This window comes from Alosa pseudoharengus, unplaced genomic scaffold (genome assembly GCF_046254945.1).
Source record: "Alosa pseudoharengus isolate Yale_2024_CS ecotype anadromous, Long Island Sound unplaced genomic scaffold, YU_APseudo_1.1 YU_APseudo_1.1_scf_9, whole genome shotgun sequence".
NCBI lineage: Eukaryota > Metazoa > Chordata > Actinopteri > Clupeiformes > Clupeidae > Alosa > Alosa pseudoharengus.
Window position 1 is genome coordinate 11,721,330 of NW_027468881.1, and position 18,519 is coordinate 11,739,848.

General features: G+C 45.6%; 1 protein-coding gene across 1 annotated transcript in view; it reads left to right on the forward strand.

Moving 5' to 3' along the window:
- The window catches only part of casz1 (castor zinc finger 1), a 185,274-nt gene that overhangs the window by 74,325 nt on the left and 92,430 nt on the right, over positions 1–18,519 (forward strand). Inside the window, exon 5 of the mRNA XM_076276070.1 lies at positions 1,489–1,539. The gene's annotated coding sequence lies outside the window, so the exon portion shown is untranslated. The remainder of the gene's footprint in view (positions 1–1,488; positions 1,540–18,519) is intronic.

Here is an 18,519-nt window from a genome sequence, read left to right on the forward strand (position 1 = left end):
GAAGATCAGGTTAGAATATTATTACTTTTTCTCTCTCCCTCTCTCTCTCTCTTTCTCTCTCTCTCTCTCTCTTTCTCTCACACACACACTCTCTGAGTCCCTCCTGTCACTTGTGCTGTCAAGGTTAGTAAAGTTTGAGAGAAGTTGCAGCAAACTCCTGTTGTTGTGGCTGAGTGCACATCTCTGGTGGAACAGTGTGTTGGCCTCTGGTCCCCCCACTATGGACACATGAGTTGGTGCTCTTTATTAATCAGGGGCTAAGAAGCCCCTTCTTCAACAGTGGCACCATTTTTCCTCAGCATTTTAATGGTGAACAAAGACACCCAAGGCATTGCATGCCTCGTATGTTTTATGTGTAATAACTGTATTATTCTTTTGTTTGATATACATTGCTTTCCATGCATGCTGTTCTAAACTTGCAAATTGGGGTGTTAAGCAAGAGATTATCTGACTGAAATAGTCTGGATTAGTTGCAAGGATTGCAAAATGCTTTCATTTTTTTTGTCATTACAAACTTGGCTTTGACCCTTTGAAAATCGCATCTAAACGGAAGCCTGCTTACCTCCGTAATTAACTATACAGGGACACTAAATTCACTCATGTAGCGGCCTTTTTTATTATAAGCTCAGAGAAGCCCTGTTGTTTTAAATGTATCCCGAGACATCACACACACACATGCACGCATGCACGCACAGACGCACACACACACATACACATTAACACACACACACACACACACACACACACACACACACACACACACACACACACACACACACACACACACACACACACACACACACACACACACACACACTAGATGTTTGCTTATGAAGGCATCAAAAGAAAGTGGTCACAGTTGACTTCATTTTACTGCCGGACAGAATATGAGCAGTGCGCTGGCCTCTGCTAATGCAAGCCTCTCCAAGGTCATATTGGCTAATAAAATCCTCCCCTCAATCAGATTTTAGGATTACTGATTCTAAGTAAATTATCATTGGCAAGCTGTGCTGAAATATTCTCAAAACTGGTTAACCAGACCATGCACCTGCTCTCCAAGTGTGACACAGGAACATGCCTCCTATCAGTTAACCATTTCTGTGATATTATGCCCTATTATCAATGTTGTTCATAGAAAAGCTGTTATACTACTTCATTTACAGTAAATGAGTATGTATCACTGTAGTATAAGCAGTGCCTCAGCAGCTTTCAAAGCTGAAATGTGTTTGTTCAGGCTGCGGTCTTGGTGTGTGTTTAATGTAGCACCATCATGGTGTATGTTTTCCTTTAGGTACCCCCATACAGCGAATTAAATGATTGAGCTTATGTATTTTAAAGGTGGTTGTATATGCTTGCTTAAGCCCAGCAAATTGTACGCTGCACCATATTTCACATGATAACGTGATGCATGGTTATGTGGTTTTAATTTGATGTTCTGTTTATTTCTTTGCCACCCCCCCCCCTCTTTCCCCCTTCCTGTTTTTTCAGATGAAGTAAGTCCCTGGATGGAATGACTTGCTCCTTCAAAGAGAAAACGAGGTAGGACAAATATGCCATATGACTAATTACAGTCCTTGCAATCTGCATTGCTCGCATCCACAACAAAATCAAGTGTCTTCATTAATCCACATGGATCAATGTGTCCAGGGTTGTAAAAAAACTGACAAATTACTTATTACTTTCACAACATTTTCTCTTCCAACTGATTAACTCACGGTGAGACAGTAATTTATTAGAGGGGAGATTCACAGATACCTTATGCTCGTTGCTTAATAAACTGACGTCCCTTGCCTGCTGCTGTTCTGGCACTTTTACGTATTTCTACCTCGCCCTCTTGATGCAGGCGGTGGAGATAATTATCTTAAATTGTAGTGGGCAGATTCTGCATTTGTCAGACTCATCAAATCCCATCGGCAGATTTGGTTTTGCTTCTGAAACTGGTCTTTCAGGTTGTTTTCTCTTTTTCTCGCAAAAACGCACCCTCCCTTGTTGTCGATGTGTTGATGTGATAGGAGGAAGTTGCGCAGCTCTGGTGGCGGGGCGTGTCCTGTCACGGAGCCTGTGTCCTGTAAGTCTTTGCCCCCCTGGCTCTCGAGTCAACAGAGATCACCCCTCTGAAGGCTGATGCCCTGTGTTGTCTGCTGGACAGACGGAGGGCTGAAACCTCGCAATACACACATGCAAACAGACACACATAATCACATGCACACACACACACACACACACACACAGACGCACACACACACGCACGCACACACATACACACACACACACACACACACACACACACACACACACACACACACACCGGATAGACAAGCTCACTCACAGACACATGCACTCTCGTCTGTCTGACCAGAGGGGTGGTGGCCGGACCATGATATATGTGCTGATGAGCCCCCCCCCCCCCCCACCCACCCACCACCACCACCACCACCAGCCGGCTCTGTCCTGATGGCTGCTCTCAATCACCCCAGAGAGGGACACGGAGATGCAGCATCAGTCAGAGCCAGAGGCCCCGTCCCTCTCCCCACATGGCAGCCATCTCTCAAGCAGATCTGGCCCACATGCGGGCCCGTGCCCGACCCAGATCGGTCCCTGAGTCAGCCGCTGTACTGTCTGCGTTTGCGTCTAGACAAGCTCATGGCTGGAGGTGGGGGAAGGAAGGACTGTGCAATCACACAGAGAGAGAGTTAGAGGCACAGGCAGCGCTGTGGTTTTGTCGTCTGCTAATGTACTCCAAGGGGTGCTCGAGGTGCACTGGTTAGACGGCCCCCATATTTTGTTGTGTAAATACACAACGGGGTGTGTTTTTAGCAGTTGTTGGGACTGTACTAACGGTGTGAACACATTGCCAAAGACCCAGGATATGGTTTAGGGTGAGGGTGCATGGCTTAGGCCTAATGAGCAGTTGTAAACAGTAAGTACAGTGTAACAATAGGTAATTGCGATATTTGCTCTGTATTTATCTACAGCTACTACTACTACTCAGAAATTAGCACTTTGTAAAAGTGTTACACCGTCGCCTTCGAATACCAATAGGGTTGTGAACCTTTCACACGGCTAAGCTTGTTTCGAGGGCTCCATATTTATTCACTCATCTCTCTCTCTTTCTCTCTCTCTCTCTCTCTCTCTCTCTCTCTCTCTTTCTCTCTGTCTCTCTCTTTGGCTTTTGGAAAGCGTTGATTAGGGGGCAACTAATGTTTTGTCTGCGTTTAACCAGCATGCTTTAGGAGTCCCAGTTTGCCCTCCGAAGGGAGAGGCGAGTGTGCCAACAGAATGCAGCTCCACCGCACCACGACCCACTTCCTCCCCAACCCCAACCTGAATGGCTGGAGTGTAGTTAGCTTAATTGGGTTTTGATATATTTAATGCGGCTAATCAGAAAGCCCTACTGGCTTTAACGCGAGGCCCCGCATGCCTCTCCCCTCTTCCGCCAAGCTCCCAGAGACCCCGGGTTTGGAGCGAGTTGGTCCCAGACTGGATTCCCCTTCGCAAACAGTGGGAAGAAAATTAAACTGCCAAATTTGTTTTCATTGGTTCATGGCTTCCTGAGGGAATCGCAGGCTTTTAATTGTGCTCGCTGTGAAGAATTTGGTCGAGTTGTTTTTAAGACAACAACAAAAAAAGGAAAAAAAGGACCAGCTCCTCTTCCACCCTACTCCACCCCAGCCTCCACCCCCTTATTCCAGCACAGTGCATTTTTCAAAAAGATCAGGTTGAAATGTTGGGCTGATTTCTAGGCGCTCTAAGTGCAGCTCATGCTTGGGGGGCAGCTAAATTATGTTTTATTTTTATTAGAGGGAGACAGCTCTCCAGTGCCATGTTTAAACATCCATCATGCCCCTAAAAGGTGCTGGGTGAAAAATAAGGCTTTTTATTTTCTGTTTGGAAAAATTCTTGACATGCCTGCTGCGATGACGCCAACTCTCAAGATTGAATTCATAAAATGCCACTTTTTGGAGAAGTTGTGCTGAGTTGTCCTCCATACATGGCCTTGGAGTTGATGCACAGCACACACACACACACACACACACACACACACACAAAATGGGCTAATCAGAACCCCCCAAAAAGCTAATGCCTGCATCCCAACTATCCCCCCCTCCACCCCTCACCACCCCTACTCTCTTATTTTCTTGGCTTTTGAATTTTTCCAGTGTGTCAAAACAAGCAGAGGCTACATGGCGACGGCTGCCCTGTGTAAATATTTATGATGTAACATCTCCATGTGAATAGACTTTCCTCGGAATCCATCCATCATTCCCGCCAGATCGTGAAAGCCCTCCTCCCGGTGGCAGCCCAGTCTGTAGGAAACTCAGACAGGAGTGATGCCCCCCCACCCCCCCACCTCAATCCACACCCCTCCACTCCTCACTCTATCCTACACTACCCCTGCCACCCCCATCTCTCTCTTGTCTCTCTCTCTCGCGCTCAAAGTATTTGTTTTTCTTTTCACCGGGGGCCTCACGGCCAGGAGAGAGAGAGAGAGAGGGAGAGAGAGAGAGAGAGAGAGAGAGAGAGAGAGAGTGGGAGAGAGAGAGAGAGAGGGAGGGAGGGAGAGGGCACTTGGTGTGGCGTCCCCTCGGCTTCCATTCAGCCTCCACTTCAAAGCCCATTTTGGCCCTTTTGTTTCTGTGACGTGGCCGCCGGCTCCCAAAAATGCAGAAACAGAAAAATGTGATGTAGGTCACATAATCAGCCCTTGAAAAAGTGAAATTCCAGCCGTGGCACTGATGGGCCTTAGTAACCACTCACTTCTCAGCACGACGCCTGTCGTGTCTGTCAGTCTCTGCAAAGACCAGACATTTCTTAGAAGCATTAACACATTTGCAACATTAGAGCAGTCGAAAGGGGGTTTGGTCTGAAACTAGTGTGCAAAACCTTGCACCACACACAACACCACAAACAGGTCAGGTAGCACTAATAATAGCTTGCTAAGATGCTAACTGGTGTTTTTGGCTGCATAGTTTGCAGTGGCATACTGTGAGAACGATTTTCACACACTGAACTAACAGTGCATATCCTGGGTGGCTAGTGTGTTGAAAACTTCTCAAAACTTGATAAATAATTGCATAAAGTGGCTAAGTTCTAAGTTTATATACGTAACTGAGCATTATGTCATACATGTATAGCTCTTGTTAGAGCAGCTATGAAACACTCTGCAACAATGGCTCATTATTTAGTACTCAGAGCACAGCCACCTCAATCACTCAACAATCACTGTTTTCGCTTAATCACCGACAGGCAACAACGGCCTGAAATCCAGTTAATTATTTGATCAGGGCATTAAAAGTGGTGTCTCATCAGAGAGCGCTATCAAAGCTAAACTGGTCTACACAGTTCAAAACTCCCAGTAGCGGCGGCGCAATTAGCAAAGGGGAAACCAATTTGTGTGAGTCTCTTCTCATAGTATCATGAGGTTGCGGCTCCAGGATGGCTAAACGCGGTTGTATCTGGAGATGATAGGTGATAGGTGATAAGTGCGTTCAAATCATGTCAGCTGATTAAGGTGGGCAATGGTAGGGGCACCCATACCTTAAACATGCACAGTAGTGGATGAACAGCAATGCTCTATTGCCACAACAGTGGAAACTTGTTTAGCGTTCCTCCAAAGGTCATGCAGGCGCAGAACATGCATGTTGAATAGGAGGACGCACGTCTCAGTCCTCTCATATGTAATTAGCTAAATTCATGGCCGGCCACGGCAGCTTTAATCTTTTGTCTCGTACAGAGAGAAAACACACACACACACACACACACACACACACACACACACACACACACACACACACACACACACACACACACACACACACACACACACACACACTCAGGCTCACTCACAGGTCAGCTACTGTGTGTCCTCCCTCACCTGGACTCTCAGCTGATGGGTGTTTTGTTTCCTTAACTGACAAAATGAGGGTGTCTTGGGAAAACAGCATCTCGATGCCTGGTTGTTTTTCCATGCCATCCCATTTATTATCGCACGGATGCTAAAATTATGGCATAATTATTGCCTCCCCCTTTTGCGTGGAGCAAACCACTGCTTTGAGGAGGTAATATAGATTATCACAACAGTTGTATGGCTCAATACTGCTATCTAACTTTATCCATTCATCTGCAATGATAGGAACCCTTTGTGCCGGGAAGCCGTCTTGTGGCCTGTGAAAATAATAATAAAAATAACAATAATAATAACAAAACACTGGCTCCCTCTTGAAGAGTGGGGATTGGCTTTTTAATTTTGCACAAGTTCTGTTATTATTAATATTCAGACCGTGGTTACGCTGCTGAAATGAATAACTGAAATATTAGCGCAAAATGCAATGCCATGGAATATAGCAGTGAAGAACTTGACTCACAGGCGAATCTTAATCCACACTCTTGTGTCAATACCTTTAGATTTCATTACACTCTTTTTACCATCATAGGGAAAAACATGCCTCTGTTAGAGCAATAATGACTATGGTTGTTCAGTAGAGTATATAGTTATTCCCCATTAAAGTGTTTTATTTAGTCTGATGTGTTTTGCTTGTGCATGTGTATGTGTGTGTGTGTGTGTGTGTGTGTGTGTGTGTGTGTGTGTGTTTATGTCTCAGTGTGTGTGTGTGTGTATGTGTGTGTGTGTGTGTGTGTGTGTGTGTGTACTTATGTGTATTGCATTTGGTCTGCTTTGAAGCGAGCGCATAGAATAGGTGAGTTTTTTTTTTCTTCTTTTCTCTCTTATTTTGAGTGGCTCTTTTCTCTTGGCAGATCCATTCAAGCTTTCAATACCTTTCCCCCCCTCCCCGCTTCCTCTGCCGCTTTTTCCAGCGAGCAGAGGGGTTTTACTTTACTCCTTTGTCATCCTAATTGATTGCATTAACCTTTTGAGTATTGAATTTCCCGTGCATCACGCCGGGCACAATGTGGAATATTATCATAATCCCTCCAAGTAATGGACACAGGGCAATCAACAATGCTTTAGGAAAGCTACATCTTTGAAAGATGGAGCGTCATATTATTTCCAATCAAAAAAAAAAACGCGTAGGACCGGCATGCTTTGAAAAACTTGGACAGTGTTTCTGTCTGTCCATCCATCTGTCTGTCTGCATTTCTCTCTCTCTTTCTCTCTCTCTCTGTCTCTCACTCTTTCACAAGACAGACATTTGGTACTTTGTACCGCAAAAAAATGCAAGCCCGCTTGGTTTCACCCTGTGTCAGGCCCTTTATTATCCTCTTATCTTGGCTGATAATTATACACCTGTAGTTGTGTGCCACTGTGCTAAACTAGGCCAGTTACAACCCCAGACACTATTTCACATCACTCTTAACTACATTGTGCTCTCTGTTTTAGATAATTCTACTGTGTGATGATTTCCTTTCAAGAGGAGAGAAGGGGCTACACTTAAGCTGGTATTGTGAAGGCATTTAATTGTAGGAAGGGATCAAAGATGTTGCTGTTATGATGGTACATGCTGTACACAGTAACCATGGGCAGGCTGCTCTTTTCTGTTCAAAGTCAGCAGGCGTGTAGGTCTTTTCAGTTCAATGTCAGCGTTTGATTTCTGGTGTAATATATCAGTTAACAGGTTTCACTTTCCACTGGAGTGTGTAGTTGATCTAATAGGATACGTATTGAGTGTGTGTGTGTGTGTGTGTGTGTGTGTGTGTGTGTGTGTGTGTGTGTGTGTGTATGTCTGTGTGTGTGTGTGTGTTTGTGTTTGTGTTTGTGTGCATGTGTGTGTGTGTGCATCCATGTGTCTGTGTGTTGTGTGTATGTGTGTGTGTGTGTGTGTGTGTGTGTGTGTGTGTGTGTGTGTGTGTGTGTGTGCATCCATGTGTCTGTGTGTGTGTGTGTGTGTGCCTGCGTGTGTGTGTGGTATATATGATGGTGATCTTTTCTTTGATGAAAGGAAATACGGGACCACCACTCCTTTTTAAAATCAATATCAGCGGATTGTAATGAAAATCTTAAGATGAGTGGCATTAAAGGAAATGAATAATTGACATTCTTTATTCTGATTAATGAAATATCTTGTATGTGTACATGTGTATGGATGTGTGTGTGTGTGTGTGTGTGTGTGTGTGTGTGTGTGTGACATTTATGACTGTACAGTATTTGTTCTTATGTGATGACCTCAGTACACTCACTGTGAGTTTGGTTTACATGTAGTTTGAAGTATTAAGCGTCAGGAGATACTGGCTTTGGAGGCAAGATTAGCCTTCGATTTACTTCAATCTCTGGGCCACGTAACATAATCTCCTTATGCGCCTTACACTGGCCTCCCCCAGTTTTCTGAAGTCTGTAGCTGGTCGAGCACTTTTTCATAAGACCCCTTGGAACACATCAACAGCAGCCATCAGTCTCTCATTATTCCTTTAACTACACAGGTACTATGATTACACAATATCACAACAAAATGGACAATTACTAAAACTATGTATGTGTGATAATGATTGACATAACAGTGAGAAGCTAGATGTTGCATGTGTCTGATTGCAACATTTTTAACATCGACCTTATACTGTCTGGCTTGTCAATGTTGTTAGCTCTGAACTCAAAGCCCAGTATGTCTTTATTTTGTGCGTACATAAGCATGTGTTAGAGGGTAGAATACTGAATTATTGAATCCAAACATGACTGTACAGTAAGCGTTCCCCTCCCCCCCTGGACCGCCACCCTCTGCCAGTCCCAACAAAAAAGTATCAGTTCTGGAAAACACCATGTGATTCCTTTAGATCATAATGGATAAAACCCCTGGCTTTGTTAGCTCTTTTATTGGTATCATAATAAAAAAAAACCTCACTGCTTCTATTTGCACCCAACAAAAGCCCTTGTCTGTGTGTTGTGTGTGTGTCTGAGCGTAGCCACCTGGCTTTTCTGCCCGACTCTTTTGTATTTCAGGATTTATTCAACAAAAAAACCTCTGAAAAACTAGAGCGCCGGGGAATAAAGAGGGGCAGAAAGAAAGCGAGCAAAACAGACTTTTTAGCTTTAAATAGAAGTGTAAACAGCTGCACAGAAAAGCATAACATTAATTGATTGTTCAACAACACACAAGCCCCGGTGTTATCATGTTTCCCTGGCAACATGAAATAATTGTCTGGTTGCTTAGATGAATTGAAGCAAAACAGCCTGTAATTCACATGAACCCAGGAAAGCATATTCTTTTCAGCCGCGAGAGGAAGCAAAATCAATTGAAACAGGGAAGGCCCCAGCCATCTATAATTACCATGAGCCATGCCACAACGTCGCCCTTTGATGGGTTTACATTGTGAATGCTGTGTGGACTAACACTCCGAGGAATGCTCCTTGCTGACTTATAAATACCTCATCTGAAGGTGGCAGCACCCATCCCTTCCCTTCCCCTGTTTCTTTTGCGGACAAGGTGATAAAATGGAGAAGTTGTGTAGGTCAACCGATAGGTCAAGGTGAGTGAGTACAAATAGATGCTCCTGTCTACTTCGGTCCTCCATCCATCAAGTGTCAGACTCAGAGTCAGAGTCATTAGGTGGAAGCTTAGAGGGTCTAGAGACTACGTCTGTACAAATATGAAGTGGCCTGTGCCAAAATATATGGTATTACTTCAGGTAAGCCTAATCAGCCCTCTCGGCACCGGTGACGTCTGGTAGTGACAGATGGAGGTGTTGCGCTGTTGCGCTGCAGGTGTGTCGTGCTGCAGCCGGGTGGTCTTAGCTGTTTTCCTTCAGACTACTGGCATTTTACATGTGTGTGGCACAAGTACAACACAGCAGGCCCCATTACTTAAAACAAATCATTTTATCCCAAGGAAGTATGTTGAGTATTTCCCACACTTAACAGCAGACTGTTGAAAACTCATCTAAGCTATCATGGTCTTGCATAGTGGCCTAAAAAATTCCTCTTTGCATTCTTCATATAAAGTCCTCATGATGTTGTCGACACCAGAAAGTTGCCTCTGCTGCACATGCCATGTAATCAGAGTTGACAGAGTCCCTGAGCAGCTATGTGTGCTTGGAGGCAGCCAACGAGGTGCCATGAAACACTGAGAACTTTCTCAAAGGTCCAGGGAGTGAGTACATTAGAGGAACCTAATTCATTACCGGGACTCTCTACGAGATGACAGGCACTTTCCACATTAATATCTATTATCGGCTGATAAATGACATCAAACGGCCAGCCCAGTATTGGTTTCGGTATATTTCACCACACTGTCAAACACGCTGGAACAGCTACAACAGCAGCAGCCGTAACAGTAACAGTAACAGTAACAGCAGCAGCAGCAGCAGCATTGGCAGCAGGGCACGGGCCACAGCTGTCCTACTGCAGAAGCCTCTCCCTCCCATGGCTTGGGTTTCATCTGGGGGGACTCGGTACAGCAGGGTTTGGAGCTGGGATTTCGAATGTTTATATGAGCAGCAACACGATTGTGTGTGTGTGTGTGTGTGTGTGTGTGTGTGTGTGTGTGTGTGTGTGTGTGTGTGTGTGTGTGTTTGCGTGTGTGCATGTGTGCATGTCTGTGTGTGTGTGTGTGTGTGTGTGTGTGTGTGTGTGTGTGTGTGTGTGTGTGTGTGTGTGTGTGTGTTTGTGTGTGTGTGTGTGTGTGTGTGTGTGTGTGTGGGAGATATTTGCTGCCTCCGACCAAGGCAGCTGTCACTGGCTGATAACCTACGATTGCACTTGTAAAGTTCAAGATTTTGCCAGCAGTAAACAATAAAAGTGCATGGCATGCATGCAGCATTGGGCATATGGAATTATCTCTTCCTGGGAGTTCTCAAAAGAAATAGAAACGCTTTTAAAAAGTACCAGCCTGAAATGATGTCTCTCCTCTCATCTGCCCTTCTCCCTCCCTCTGTTCCTCTATCATCCCATCCTCTCTCACTCTCCCAGTGTCCTATTCAAAGACAGATATAGAAACAATCCTTATTGATCTAATCTGGTTACTGCTTGCTATTTTCAACAGTTCTATCGAAAATTCCCCCCTCCCTGCCCTTTCTCTTTCACCCTCCCTCTCTCTCTCATTCCGTCCCTCCCTCCCTCCCAGTTCTGCCCCCATCTGCCTGACCTACATGGCAGTCACATGGTGTGGCTCCCTGGCCAGGCGTTTTATGGAAAATCTGTAGGAGAGATAAAGCCACAGGGTTTTAAGTGTTATCCCTGTCCAGCCTCTCAGGAGGGCCCCTGACACTCAATAAGGTGTTATTGTCCCAATGCCTCGCGAGCACTGCACTCACTGAGCCCTCCCCCTGGCTCCCGATTGGATTTGGATCATGCCAGTCACAGGGGTGGGCACAGGAGGTGGGGTGGGGTGGGGTGGGGTGGGGTGGGGTGGGGATGGGGAGGAAATGGGCAGTGGTTAAGAGGGAGAGGGCGGGAGCAGGACGTGAGCTCCCTCCCCTGCTCCTCCTTTTGTCGGAGGTGTCTTGTCCTGAGTTGTGGCCCGATCTGCGGATTACCCCTCCGAGCAGTGACTGCACTCACCTCAGATGTACCATCCGAGGGCTGTCCATGCTAAAGAGGAGGGGGGGGGGGGGGCAATGTAGAGGGTGGGGTTTTGGGGGGGGGGGGGGGGGGTTAGTTCTGGGCTGTGACCGAGTCCCCTTCACACTGTCGTCTGCCTGTAAATTTTCTGCTGCCCTTGCTATTCAGCCAATTACGCCAAAAGAGCTTTAGTGATTTTTTTCTTCTCTCTCTCTCTCTCTCTCTCTCTCTCTCTCTCTCTTCCCCTCCCTCTCTCCACATCCCCTCCTTGTCTGGTGTTATTTATTTATTTTACAGACAAATGCTAAGCGTCTCTGAAGGTTAAAAAAATGCTGAATTTCATAACGCTTATAATGTCAACTTTTTTTCCCCCTCTCCCCCTCATCCTCCGCCAGAGCTGATCAATAGATGTCAACTGTGTGCTTTGTTAAACAAACACCCGCCCGAGATAAATCAGCCAACAATGCTTTCACTTTTTTAAAGACTCACATTTTTTATGTGCCCTCAGTGTCATTCTTTGTCGTGAGCAGTACAAATGCCAGCAAACTAGCAGTGCGTTTAATAATAAATAGGGGTGGTGGCATATAACCCAGTATTATCCTTGACAATGTCAACAACAGACAGCTAAAGAGGGAGAAAAGAGAGATATGTGGCTTCTGTTTAAGGACAGCCTTTAGCACAGCTCAGACAATACAGAGCACAGATGATTCTTGCGTGGTGCAGAACTTTTTAAATAGATATTTTCTCGGACTCTGACTTAATGTGTGGCGACTGTCGAAATGAACCAAGTTGGTGTCGGGTTACGAGCGCGTGTTCATAGACAGGCCCAGGTGCACTGAGAGGCAATAATTGTTTCGCAGCGAGAATATTAAAAAGATGAGGAGAGGGGGAAAGAGAAGATGAGCGGAGTCTTCATCAAGACAAATCCCATATGCAGGGCAATACGTGTGCGCTGAGCGTCTTACCTCGGTGGACCACCTGACCCTGGGAGAGTAATCCCACTGCCCCCACCCCCACGCCCTACCTCTTGTCTCTTCCAGTCATGTTACATATCTAATAGGGCTGCTACAGAAAAACACACACTCACTGGCCTAAGGGACTAAAGTATATAACCACTTAAAAAGCCGTATTTTTCATTTTGTGATTCTCCCACATTAACAGGGCTCTTTAGTGCATCTTTAAAGCCTCTTTTCGCCCTCAGAACTGCGCATTGTCGACTGACTTGGCCTTTTTTCTGTCGATCTAATAGAGTCGTTAGTGCCTCTGTTTTAGAAGGTTCTTTTTTTCCATGTCTTTCTTTCTCTCCACTCATCTCCCTTTCTCTCTCTCTCTCTCTCTCACACACACACACACACACACTCTCTCTCTCACACACACTCTTTCTCTCCCCCCACCCCACTTCTTTCTAAATGAACCCGGCATACTGAGTGACATACAGTACCTATCGCGGAGTGTGAAACCTCTGAATAGCTATCAATAGAATGTAGAATGCAGCCGAGAACTACAAAGCAGTTGGGGAATGCGGAGCAAGTACGGCGGCCACCTTGCATTCTGGTGCTAAAAAAGTGTCGGAGTGCAGAAGGTACACGGTGAATGATTAGACGGGACATCTCTTTTGTCTGAGGAGTGACGACCCTCATTAGTAGTTTCAGATACCGTGGCACAAAAGGCTTAAAGAGGGAGGGAGGCAGGCTCAGGGTGGATAGTCAGTGCCCCGGGGAGAACTGGGGACAGATAAGGACTATTTGATTGGCATGAGACTTTCTCAGACATGGGGCCAAGAAAGAAATCTTGTCACACCAGCCGTAATACTGTTACAAAATGTAAATGTAATGTAATGTAATACTACATAAAAGAAAGTATGACATGGGTGGGTGTGTGTGTGTGTGTGTGTGTGTGTGTGTGTGTGTGTGTGTGTGTGTGTGTGTGTAAGAAAAATGAGGATGTGCATAGCGAAGTGAAGTAAAGTAAACTGATTAACGTGGGAAAATGCAGAAAACGTTCGAAGCAAGTGGGTTTGAAATTAGGATCCTGAAAGATTCATGCTCCATTTTTAATTCAAGCTGTTTGTTATTATTTTGGGCTGCCTAGTGTATTAGAATGAAAAGAAAGAGGTGTAAACTTAGCATTGCGCTGGTGAATTTTTTATAAACGCAGCCCAGAAGTGGGAGGATGCAGCTCAGCAAACAGACTGTGGAGAGGCAAAACAGAAAGAAAAACACACCACAACGTACAAAAAGAAAACGTGCACGTCTAAGGCCTGGAAGGTATGTGTGTGTGTGTGTGTGTGTGTGTGTGTGGTGGGGTATTACTACACCCACACATACATGCACACACACATAAACACAGGTTGCACCAAGTTACACAGAGCGTAACTCGTGTCAGGCCACACGCATCCCAGCGCAGTGCTGGGCCCTCCTCTCCGCGGCACACAACACCATCTGCATTTCGCTGTTAACGCGCATTCACATCCGCGGGAGGATTAGCGGAAAATCCCCCGTTTTTTTCACCCAGTTGACAAATATCAGATTTGTCTCTAAAAATTAGCTCCATCCATATCTGCCACCATATGACACACAGAAAAGATTATCTTTAATACCCAGCCAGCTTGAGTGTGGTGGAGGCAGATTAAAGTTTCGGTTTAGTAATATTTGCCGAGCCACTTCAGTTAGGCACTGCACTCCTGCACAGCCACACGCCTTCCAGAAACCGGCCTGTCTGAACATCGCCCCCCTCCCCCTCCACACACACACACACACACACACACACACACACACACACACACACACACACACACACACACACACACACAGACACACACACACAGACACACACACACTCCGCTCACATTCAAAAAAGTTTTTTTTTTATTTATTTTTTTTAAGCAATATTTATCCAATTCATCATCGGCCAAAGCAGTGTCTTAGGGCCCTGTCTTTAGGATGTGGCTTTTAAACAAACAGAGGGCCGAGTTAAAGAGGCATCGGTGAATACCAGCAGCAGGTGTCCTTTCACGGGCGCCTTTGTAGTGGGAGTGGGAAGCTGGGCTGTTGTTTTAGTGGGCCTTTGGTGCCGGGCGGGGGGCCGGCTGGGAAATGGGCCTAGTGAGTGACCTGGGACCTCACCGCTGTCCCGTTGTCACCAGCGTTTTGTGCAAAGGTGGTGGTGGTAGTGTTTCATGTCAGCTGCTCTCCATTTAGTCATTGTCAGGAACTGTGAAGGAAAGTTCAGGGAAAACGTTTGCATTTTTATAGGTTGCAGCAATTCATTTTGTTATCTTGTTAAAAAAAAAAAAGTATCCATTATCTGAGCTCATACTGCATTTCGGACCCTGGGGTGTATGTGCATGCTACATTATACAATATCTAACAATAGTTTCCCACCTCCTCCGTGCAATCATTAAACAAATACACAAACAAAATGTAAACAGCTCTTTATCCTGTATCCTCACCATGAGAAGCCTCGTTAGCCAGCCAGACAGGCAGGCAGGCAGGCAGGCAGGCAGGCAGGCAGGCAGGCAGGCAGGCAGGCAGGCAGGCAGGCAGGCAGGCAGGCAGGCAGGCAGGCAGGCAGGCAGGGTCTCGGGATGGGGGAGCAGAGAAGCTGCTGCGTGTCTTTGCATGGCTGCACGTGCACAGCTGTCACCATTAGCAGGTACTGAGCGAGGGGTGGGGTGAGGTGGGAGTAGGGGTGGGGGGGGTACCATGCAACAGACCAGTGTTCCTTAAGCTTCTGTTAAGTCAATATGTTCCCTATCTCCATTTCATTATCATACTCATGATCACCGTGTGGAGAGGGGGCTGGCTTTGTTAAGGGGGAGCGAGAGGCTGAGCTCTGGGTGTACCTGCACCGTGGTTCGGGTGGGCCCGCTCCCTGACTTCCTCTCCCTCAGGCCCCCCTGCAGCCGCACCCAGAGATTGGGCCTCTCTTTTTTTCCAACACAGGGACCTGTAAATGAAATTAAGGTGTCAATTAGTCAATTACAGCATAATAACTCAGAGGGCAGACATTTAGAGAGCGAGCACACCTCAGCTAAGTTCATTTGCTCCAACCCAGGAGCCCGAGCGCATTGGCACACGTCAGTCCACCCTGCCCAGATCCGCTGAATAAGGCCCTGGCCTGTAATTCTATTTACCACTGGGTATCTTTTTTTTGATCAACAATTTCCTTTCGTTGGGATTTTTTTTTAGAGTCGCTAGGATGGGTCTTTTTTCCTCCCCAATTTGGCTTCGGAGAATTTTATAATTTAGTAATTAAAATCTTTGATAGGCTTTAGAAATTGCTCCTAATTGAGTTTAATGGGAAGATGAATTTCAATTTTATTCGATTACAGGGACCCCTGGCATAGGTATTTATGGAAAAAACTCTACAAAAATATGCTGTGTGGGCTAAGATGGCATAATAAAATTAAGGATAATCGGATTTCTCCGTCATGAATTTCGCTCTAATTTCACTATAATTTTCCATTAGATAGCTGGTTTACAAATATTTGCTCATCTGCGAGGGGAGCAGCTATCTGTCTAAAATGATTACGGCCAGTGCCTTCAGAAATGTGGCCCTTTCTGCCGTTCCTTTTAAAAAGCAGATTGCGAGGGACCAAAATTAGGCAGATTGCATTAGGACTGTCTGCTTCCGGGGAGAGATGCTGGAGCATAATGATAAGAGGCAGGGGATGAAAGCCCTGTCAAGAAAAATGTTTGGACTGTATGCAATATTTTTAAGTGAATATGAGGTTCAGGCATCATGTTCATGAAAGCAGTGTGCAAACTACATGCTGTATGTTCACGTGTGTGATTTAAGAGAGCTAGTCTGTTATCTGTTATGCCGAATTTTATTTATTTATTTTTTTTTTTCAAATTGGTGTATGCTCTCATAACTTAATGTATTTTAATATACTGTGGACACGACTCGGGATGTTTTTTCAGGTTAGTGCAGGCTGTCATGGGATCTGAGGTCTGTGTTGGGTTAGGCATACAGACGCTACTGTTGAACAAGTATTTAAGCTTAATATTCAACACCTTCACCACAGGAAAATAAATATATAATGCTATCTAAACAGACGTGAGGGGGAATAATATCCAACATCACAGACCCGCCAGAACAATGCAAGGGCAAACGCTCTTTTCAAGGCTCCAGCACAAGCCTTAAGCTCTGTCACTTTTAATTTCCTGTCAATTTCACCGACAGATTTGAGGAAATAGGTTCGAAAAACCCAGCCACCATATTTTCTTCCCCTTCTCCCAGTGGGCTCCTCTAGTTAGTAAAAGTCAAGATGCTCTCTTTTTGTGAAGTACCCCCCCAACACACACACACACCCCCTCCACATGCCCCCCCCCCATTCCACCCGCCCTCTTGTGCACCTCTCACCGGCCCACTTCTCTGCCCCTGTGCCTGCGACAGCCTGAGGGGTTCAAACACAACCCCCCAAACTCCCCCCACCAACCCCCAAAAAATCCCTCTCTCTCTCTCATCTCTCCTCTCTCTCCTCTCTCTCTCTCTCCTCTCTCCTCTCTCTCTCTCTCTCTCTCTCTCTCTCTACCTCTCACTCTCGCCAAAGGTCAGAATTCTCTCTCCACATGTCTCCAGGCCCTGTGCACAAAAGCAAGTGAATTCACATCTTTCAAGCGGCCAGTGGGCCTTTGTCCCGGCCAGGCTGGGGGCTCTCGGAGTGGGCCCCGGCCATCAGACCAGCCCCTCCTGGAGTGCGCGGTCAGGGGCAGCCCAGCGTCTAGCCCACGGTCCCCTTTGACTGATGTGGTCCTGCCATGTTAACCCACACCAATCTACCCCCTCCTCACCCCACCTCTCTCATCATATAACCCCCCCCCCACACACACACACACACACACACCACTACCACCACCACCACCATCATGCCTGAACCCCTCCTCTCTCCACTCACGTTCGTGCCCCCAGAGCATGCCATTGTAGCTGCCCACATCAAACAGCATGCACGTACATGTAGTCCTGGAGAAGAATACATAGGTTCATAGGATGACATTTAAAAAAAAGAATCTGTTTAAACTTATGTTGTGAGCGTGAGACTTCTATTAGCTTAGGGAGGGAATATTACAGAAACTTTCACTACTACTGTTCAGGACTACACAAAAAGTGTGTGTTTTTTTGGTGTGTCATTACAGTACACAATGAAAAAGCAATTATAGTATATCATAAGTAGACTTAACAGCAGGTAGATTAATACCATTGTTTGTCCTTCTCCATTTGAGGTGGAGCCCTTGTTTGATTTTGTTCATTGTTTGGTTCTTTGGTGTTGTCCTTATCTCTCCACCTAACAACTGTTGTCATAAATCTTCATTCACACATTACAAAAAAAAAAAAAAAACAGAATCTATAGTTCGGTTAGACTTCCTTAACAACATGTACATGTATACACATAATGGCTCTAAAGTATAGACCTGCAAGATCATTAACCTAAAAGTGGAAGTTTTAAAACATTGACGTCATCATTATACAACACACATTTATGTGTGGTTTGATCCTGTTTCTGTGATGTGAAGAAGCATCGCCATGTCAGTCATGTTTTCCGTTTGTGCGTGGCAAGGGCAGGTCGGAGGACTGATGTGATGTGAGCATGTGCCCCTAGAGGTGCTCAATGAGAAAGGCGGGCCGGGCTCCCATTGTTTAATCGTGACTCATACCCATAATGACCAAATCAACCAAAAACCTGTTTTCTATATACATGTTCTCGCTGTTAGCAAACAGGAACTGTGACCTTAGTCATTTCTCAGAAATTTGAACTAGGATCAAAAATATGTGTTTCCCCTTTTCAACTTTGTGTGTATGTGTGTATGTGTGTTTGCGTGTGTGTGTTTGTGTGTGCGTATCTGTGTCTGTGTGTGTGTGTATGTGTTTTTCTGTGTGTGTAAGTTGTGTTGTGTTGTGTTTGAACTGCACCACATTCCCACAAAAAAAGCAGTTGGGTTGCAGTGTCAACATGGTGGGAGAGAGGATCCACACTTTGCTCTGTTGTCATTTCATGTTTTCTGTGACAAGGGGAGTTTCTGGGATTCGACGCAGAGTTTTAAAACCTTTGTAATTTCTCAATCAGGTGT